This window comes from Bidens hawaiensis, unplaced genomic scaffold (assembly GCF_021521415.1).
Source record: "Bidens hawaiensis isolate Kalapana, Puna unplaced genomic scaffold, B.hawaiensis_p1.1 tig00014913_1, whole genome shotgun sequence".
In the NCBI taxonomy this organism is placed as follows: domain Eukaryota; kingdom Viridiplantae; phylum Streptophyta; class Magnoliopsida; order Asterales; family Asteraceae; genus Bidens; species Bidens hawaiensis.
The window spans coordinates 83,817-92,867 of NW_027492324.1; the positions used below are offsets into that span (position 1 = coordinate 83,817).

General features: G+C 36.7%; 1 pseudogene; it reads left to right on the forward strand.

The window, feature by feature from the left end:
• Window positions 1-965: 965 nt before the first annotated feature.
• Window positions 966-1,972, forward strand: LOC143548144 (nuclear transcription factor Y subunit B-3 pseudogene; annotated as a pseudogene).
• The last annotated feature ends 7,079 nt before the right edge of the window (window positions 1,973-9,051 follow it).

The following is a 9,051-nucleotide window of genomic DNA, read 5'->3' on the forward strand; positions in this document are numbered from 1 at the left end:
TACGTGGATTTCTTCATGCTAGATTTCAAACATTCGGTAGTGATTTATGATGTGAAATTAAGATGGACTTCTGATTTTTATTAATGTTATTATATTATAGATAAAGGATCCGATACATTAATCATTTATTGTACATTAAGTACATGAGTAAATAGATCGTTGATTTCAGAAACCCTAAATCACAAATACACTCGTCTTCCCGTCGCTCTAAATCAAGCCATCTTCACCACCACCGATCCTCCACTTGCTAGCATCAACACACCTCCTTCACCATAACTGGAGTCGACGACAAGGGTCCAGCAACTCGCCAGAAAAACACGAACACCACTTCCCTTGTTTCACAGGTTTTTGTTTAGCTTTTGATAAGAATTAAAATTGAAATTGAAGCCAATTGATCTTAAAGTTTATCCAATTAATCATCAATTTGAAGTTTCAATCGATCAATTTTGAGTATTGCGTAATGCGTTTTAACCTTAAATGTTTCAAGATTTAAGCCTAAATGTTTTAGGTGTTAAGCCTGAACATTTTAAGGTTTGAAATATGACTTGATTATATTACATCTCTTAATGATATATTTAATAAGTCTTCAACATGAACCATCACAAGAAAACAAGAATAAGTGCCTTAACCTGAATTGATTAGTGCCTACTTAATATGCTTAAACAAATCCCAAAATGGCCGACCAAGTTCCGTTAATGCTCTATGGATGGTCCACAATCTTCCACTATCTCACCATCCAACGGCCCATACTCAGCCACTATAAATCAACACTTATCAGAAATAAACAGCCCATATCCCTCCACGTGACACTTATGATGGCGTTCTTATATCACATTTGATCCGACGGTAATCCCTCATCCTCATTCCAATTCCCTCCAACTAACTTTCCTCCCTTTATTATTATTATTCCGGTCACCGGATTTCTCATTTCAGTTCCGCCGGTTAATTAGACGCATATATTTCAGTTTTCGATGGAATTTGAGCGATTATGCGTGTTTTAGCGTGAATTCAGCATAATTCTACGAAGATATTCTGTTATTGAGCAAAATTCAAACGTGTAAAGTGTTTTTGTTTACAGAATTTTTACCTAGATTGATCGCCGATGAGTTTACGCTTCAATTGATTGATCTACCAAATAATAAGAGTGCCTATAAGTCTCAATTAGCGTTGTGTGAACAGAATTTGAACCGTAAATCGTTAGTCAAAAAGTCAAAACCCTAGGGTTTGAGCTTCGAAGCGTCAGCCATGGCGGATTCAGATAACGAATCAGGCGGAGGACACAACGGCGACCACTCACTCCGTGAACAAGACAGGTTTCCTCCGATAGCAAACGTCAGCCGTATCATGAAAAAAGCTCTTCCAGCGAACGCTAAAATATCAAAAGACGCGAAGGAGACCGTACAGGAGTGTGTATCGGAGTTCATCAGTTTCATCACCGGCGAAGCCTCCGATAAGTGTCAACGCGAGAAGCGTAAGACGATCAACGGTGACGATTTGCTGTGGGCGATGACGACGTTAGGGTTTGAGGATTACGTGGAGCCGTTGAAGGTATACTTGCAGAGGTTTAGAGATATGGAAGGAGAGAAGACGGCGTTAGCCGGACGTCAAGGCGGAGGAGATAGCGGTGTTGTAAATAATAATAATAATAATAATAATAATAATAATAATAATGGTGATGTGTATGGGACGACGGTGGTGGGCCAGCATCATCAAGGTGGTGGTGGTGTGTACGGGTCGGGTAGTTATTACCAAATGGGGCCTAATATGTCGGGTTCGAAAATTAATTCGGGTTATCCAGGGCCCGGCCCATTAAATGGAAGGCCGAGATAGATATAGCTCATAGGCTGGTGGAGTGTTTCTTGTTAAAATCGTTATTTAGCTTTTATATATATATTATTTATTAGTAAATTAAATAGTTTTGATAAACAGGTTTAGGGTTTGTTTATTTTAATCTATTTGTTTTATTAATAAATAAATGAGGTGAGGTTGTTGTACAAATGCTTCTTATTATTCAAAGTTTATGCGATGACATAATTGTAAATATGAGATGATCTACGCACAAAAGATACATAATTACACTTGAAGAGAATAAGTATGCACATTATACGCGTAAGTCTTAACACATGTTTGTTCTAGAAAAAAAATACAATGTATGTTCTAGAAAAAAAATTGATTATTTAAGAAGGATAACAATAGAGTGCTTAAATTAAGGAGAAAAAATCCTCAAGTTTTCTAAAATGAAAATAATGACAAGACAAAAAGTTATCAACATTTAAAAGGTGGTGATGTACAATTGAGCGTGATCTTTTTTCCAAAATTACAACTATGTTACCGCATATTTGTTGTAACTTAAATCATTTGCTCAAAATCCTTACACTATGTATGATAATATGTATGATAACAAATCTTTGTATTAGATTCTTTACCTAAATAATGTGTTAAAAGACATATATACGTGTGTTTGATAGTGTGTAGTTGTAGGAGGTGAGAATTGATAGGAATGCCTTAAATAGGTTCTTACTCCTAATTAGAACATGTTACTAAGGGAAGAAGTTTGGTCCACCTATCAATGTCTATGGATATTGTTGATCGATATATATATGTTTTTTTTGTTATAATATTTGACACATACCCCTAACATCTATTTTTTTTGAATAACTTACGACTAGATATACTCTTAATCTAACTATACTATTAAAGCAATAGGCTTTAAGTCCATTTCCCTTCTTTCTATTGGTTGTTGATTAAACCTTTCATGTATATCAATCACTTCTCTAATTTCTATCTTAATAAAATAAATCAAAAATATATTTAAATAAGATACAATAAATTCTCTTTAATTATTCTCTTTTATATTTAATTTAATTTTAATCTTGAATCTTTTATAATTATCTTTCAAGTTAATAATTAAAATTCATAATTTTAACTCCGGCTAATTAAATTCATTTTGGGGAATTTCTAGGCAATTAATGATATTTACGAAATTATCACTACTAAATTATATGATATTAAAAATTTATTTCATCACAGGTCAAATACTCATTTATTTGGGTGAGATACTTACTATTTAACATTTTTCTTCAAATAATTATAAATATCATTAAGCAAACCTTTAGGGAGAAAATAATAAGAACCATCCACAAATGTGAATTTCGTCATATTTACCGTTCTGAAAATTTAAATTTAAACCCTTTTAATAACCTAACAAAAGGAAATATTTAATTATGGAATTTCTATATTCTAATTAATTATTAATTATTATTTGATTAAATATTTGACTAAGCATGCATAAGACTTACTATAACTACTAATGTTGACCGAGAATAATTATTCATAATTTAGCAATTAATGATTCAAATATATGAGGTTGATTTTAAATTAAGGAATTATTTAATTACGGAATTTGTATATTTTAATTAAAGGTGGTATATCGTTTGATTAAGGATTTGATTAAGCATCTATACATGTTTACTATAAATACCGATGTTGACCCATTGAATGATTCTAAATTCAACAAATATTGATTTAAATATATGGTGTTAATTTTACTTTTCAATTATATTAAAACCAAATTAGTAACTTATTTTTCCACACCTTATATGAATTACTTAATTATTTAAATGCTAATTAATTATATTGTGTTGAGTATTTTTATTAATAATTCATGTGAATAAATTAAAACACTAGACAATCAATGATTATTAATAATTCATGTCAATAAAAAATTCTAAAATAAATTAAAATACTAGACAATCAATAATTATTAATAATTATTGAATATTTTTAAAATCTGGTCAAACATCATAACTAACCTATTAATGTAATTATGATATTAATTATTCTAATTTAATTATTCTAATTATTATAAGAATTCAAAAACTTAATAGATCATCTCATTTACATTATATAAATCTCAAGATAGAAATCATTAACCATTTTAATCTCTCTCTCTCTCTCTCGGCTTATTCCTCAACCGTCTCCTATATTTCGGTAATGGTCGATTTTGTTATACGTTTTTCCGGTAAGGTTCTATTGTTTCCGGTAAGGTTTTCCTGTAATGTTTTATATTTATTTTAATTGCTATATGATTTTTTTATAATCTCTTTAGGTTGTAAATCAAAATCCAAGATTGAATTGATATGTTGAAGTTATTACGGTTTTTCGGTAACGTTTTCCGGTGAGATTTTATATTTATTTTAATTTTTATATTACTTTGTTATAATATCTTTAGATTTTATATCAAAATCCAAGATTAAACTGATAATTTTCTGTTTTTTTTTTGTATTTATATTAATAATTATATGATTTTTTCTTATAATCTTTTTAGGTTATATATCAAAATCGAAGATTCGGTGGAGATCTTCACTATTTAGTTTTTCCGGTAACGCGATTCAATTTTTCCGGTTGTAAGTTATAACATCAATTTTACATTTTTTACATGATTCAAATCTTCCATAATTTGTAATATATTTATTATGTGATATTAATATTAATATTAATATTTAATTTTATCATTTCAGGTTATTGTCCCCAACTTGCTATAGCTAATTTCATGGATTGAGAATTGTTTGATAAGTTGTCTTTTATTTTTGTTTAATATTGATTTATATTTATGTTAGTATTCATGTATTTATTTATTTTTCACAATTTATGTATTTCAATCGATTATTGTATAAGCTCGAAATTAAATTTAGTTGATTATTCTATAATACATTAAATTATCTATAGTAAGATAATCAATCTTATATTGTTGTTGGTCAAAGTCTAATTATATTGAATAAGTTTAAATAACATTTACATATTTGATTATATTGAATATGTTTAAATAACAACAATTTGAATAAATTAAAGATTTGACTCAATTTGACCATTTATATTGAATAGGTTTAAATATTAAATAAAATTTACATATTTAAGCATAATTCTCATTCCTAATTTGACTAATTTTTTTCAACCCTTTTGATTTTTTTGAATACCATCCATAAATATAAACTCATTTCATAATTATTCAATATTCATGCATTAAATAAAAAAATTATTAGTTTCTTCTAAATATTTCAAGTTATTATGAATTTAATGTCAATTTCAATTAAATTCCTTAAGTGAATAATAAAAATTATTTATTTGAACCATTTTGAAATTCGAATTCTTGACCACTTATATAAAGTTTACAAAAATATGTTATAAAGCTAATAATTCGGTGCTCACGTACATTATAGAATCTTTAATATATTTTACCAATTTAATATGTCTTTATTATAATAACAAACATTTCCCATTCTGTTTATAAAGATTGACTTATTTCACCACTGTTTCCAACATTTCCCATTCTGTAACTACCAACTCTTCCTCTCATTCCACCATAACCTGCATATTTGTTGCCAAAACAAATGAAACCGTTTTTAGTCAAAGCTTTAGATTGCGAGTAATTAATTTGGGTAGGCGTTTTGTTGTAATAAAAGTTATTCAAGTACTAATACTGGTTGTCGCACTTATATAATCCGTTGTGGTCTAACACCTTAAGATAAGAAACTTTCGTTTAAAATGAAAATAAGGTAGTTTTTTTCCAGTTGATAATTATTTAAACTAGATAAATGAAGAAACACTAACCGGACCCCAGGCAGATTACTGGTAACCTGGGGGTTGGAGAGATGTTTCCCACGAGGGGTTAGACCCTTGGAAGATGGTTCTTCTGATAACCTGCAAAACAGACACCGTGAGCTCGTCACTGAGAAGGGGGGGGGGGTTCCTCCTTGTGACCACCCTCCGGCGTGAGAATCAGACTAGATTGCTCTTTAAATATAAAAGTATACTAAGAGATTGCTAGAGCAGATATCAGGTATAATATGATGATAATGTGTTTTTGATAAGATGATCATACCATTTGGGGTATTTATAGCCGAAGGTAGGTTTCCAAGGAGGTATGGCCGGCTGCAACAGTGTTCCTGTTCCACCAACAGTAGCCTACGCACGTGTCCTGCTAGTAGTTGGTGGGTAGGTAGCGGCTGATAGTGACCAGACCTGCTGTATACTATTCCTTTTCCACCAACTGCCAGCTACGCACGTGGTATGACAAGAGTTGGTGAGTAGGCAGCGGCTAACAGTGACAAACAGTGTAGGAGCATGCTGCTCGCCATACTGTTGTCCATAAGCTGTCGTATCTTTAGTCAGATCTTTTTCCCATACCTCGTCAGGTACAGTACAGAAGATCTTCATGTATCGTACGGACTGGCTTATTTGGGCGGGAGTATTCCCCCTCCCGCCCTTGTGCGGGATAGTTCCCGGCTTCGCTCATTCCTTCAGGTGACACTGAGTGATTGAGAGCTAAGTGCCTTGTGCGTGTAGCCTTGCTGCGCGGGTGGCCTTCCCTCATGGCTTGTATCCGAGGCTGCGGGAACAGGCGGAGTCCTTCACCATGGGAGGCATTTCCTGCGGGAACAGCTTGCGTACTGCGCGTAAGGACGTCACGTCTCTGAGCATGGTTGGTCCTGCGGATCCAGTTGGTTTCTGCGCAGACGTCCCTGTTTAAGGTGAGTCTTGCGGGTCCAACTGGGCTCTGCTGGGACCTACCTCTTCAAGTCCCCCCAGTCCAATATTCTTCTCATGCGTGTTTAATAAAGTGAGGTGAACTTTTGGACTTGAGCAAAGGGTTTTGAAAAGGGGTTTTTTAAGGTTTTCCATAGGGATTCCTCCCGCGGAAGTCCTTGTCACTTGCAGAAATTCCCGAGTTTCCTGCTTGGTCTTTGGGTATGATGCGGGCAGGTCTGTAACCTCCTCGCAAGTCAGGAGCGTTGAGTCCCACTTGTGTGGTCTTTCCATGAGGTTTTGGTAGTTTTGAACATAGTGATCAATTATGTTAAAACCACCAATTCCATCCTGGAGCTTCCAACAACGTAGTTCTCGACGTTCCCGCTATGCGGGGATGTTATTTCCGTTTACGCAAGCATTGCCCAGAAGATCCTTCTTGGTTTCAATTCCCAGCGGAGCGCTAGGTATGTGAAGGGTTTTGCCTTAACACTGTACCTGCGCTCGTCTTACGGTTACTTTACTTGCAAGGTATTCCTGGCGTCAATTCCCTGCGGGTGCTAGGTATGTGAAGGGTTTTGCCTTTACACTGTACCCGCACCCGTCTTATAGTTACTTGGTTGCCGAGGAATACTTGGCTTCAATTCCCTGCGGGTGCTAGGTATGTGAAGGGTTTTGCCTTAACACTGTACCCGCAGCCGTCTTACGGTTACTTGTTCGCCAAGATTTTCTTGGCTTCAATTCCCTGCGGGTGCTAGGTATGTGAAGGGTTTTGCCTTTAACACTGTACCCGCAACCGTCTTACGGTTACTTGTTTGCCAAGGTTTTCTTGGCTTCAATTCCCTGCGGGTGCTAGGTATGTGAAGGGTTTTGCCTTAACACTGTACCCGCATCCGTCTTACGGTTACTTGTTTGCCAAGGTTTTCTTGGCTTCAATTCCCTGCGGGTGCTAGGTATGTGAAGGGTTTTGCCTTAACACTGTACCCGCAGCCGTCTTACGGTTACTTGTTCGCCAAGATTTTCTTGGCTTCAATTCCCTGCGGGTGCTAGGTATGTGAAGGGTTTTGCCTTTAACACTGTACCCGCAACCGTCTTACGGTTACTTGTTTGCCAAGGTTTTCTTGGCTTCAATTCCCTGCGGGTGCTAGGTATGTGAAGGGTTTTGCCTTAACACTGTACCCGCATCCGTCTTACGGTTACTTGTTTGCCAAGGTAAGGGGGGATTTTCCCGCTTACTTTTTAATACTTTTAAATTTTGAATTTTGAAATTCGAAAGGTTGGTGGAAAGATAGGAACAGTCCAAACCTCTGAAACGTCGTGCGACAGTTTCTTCTGACTGTGTCAGGACGTGCAGGAAGTTATGGTGACGTGACATTATATGGTCATTCCAGACGCTTTTTACGGCGCGTGGGCGCGATTTTTCTGGCGCGTGGCCGCGAAATTTCTGGCACACGTCCTGTCAACAGCTGTTGCCAGCCTGCTTTTTGCCACGTGTCATAGTTTCATTGCACCCTCGATTTCTCTCTCCTTCGCATTAAATTCACCGCATTAATTGCGATTAGTATATAAAGGGGGAGAGGCCTCTTTGTAATCCACACTTTCACCTCTCTTCTTCTTCTTCTTAGTGATTTCCGGCAAATACTCCCCTTTTTCAGGCAAGCATTTTCCCGAAATCACTCTTCTTTCTGCAAAAATGTCTTCTCATGATGCTGAAGCTGTAGCCGACGATAGGAGTACTGCTGGCGAGTGCCAGTGTGCTCTACCTGTCGATCAGTACCAGTACATCGTCAGGAAGTTCATGCTCGAGTCTCTCGAGCCTGAGTTTCCTGAATCCCACCAGACTGTGTACGATGCCCCCAGTGGCAAGATCGGGGTATATGCTGCATTCTTTGTTTATGGGAACCTTAGGTTCCCATTGACAAAGTTTGTGTACCGTGTCCTGGAAAGGCACGGGGTGCACCTGACCGAGGTGCATCCGATGGCGATTGCCAAGGTCCGGCACTTCGAGTGGGTGTGCCGGATTCTGGGTATTGAGCCCTACGTGGACCGCCTGATGACCTTCTATACTTGGAGGTGCGTCCAGGGGTGGTACACCCTGACAACCCGTATTAAGGGTTTGAAGATCTGCGTGACCGAGCGCAGTCTCCGATCGTGGAAGCGGGAGTTCTTCTACATCTCTGCCCGCGCCATCCCCATTGCCATGAAGTTCAAGAAGGGTCAAGCGCTTCCGAGCCTTCACGCTTCCAGCTACCAGGAGGCGGAATGGTTCGCGAAGATATCCCGGGTCCAATCTCCGGTTTACCGGTTTGCGGAGTCCGGGATGGTGCTGCTGGGGATGAGCCGGGTATGGAAGGTGGCGTCTCGGTTTCCTATCCTTCTCGAATACGGTTTGAACTCTATTCCTTATGGTATGTTTTGTCTTTCTTGCTGATATTAGTTTATTTTCTAACTGTTTCTTTTCTTTCAGAGGGGAATAATTTGGAGTCGCTCCTGTTCCCGCGGGAAGCTGACGGTCCCGTGCGGGTG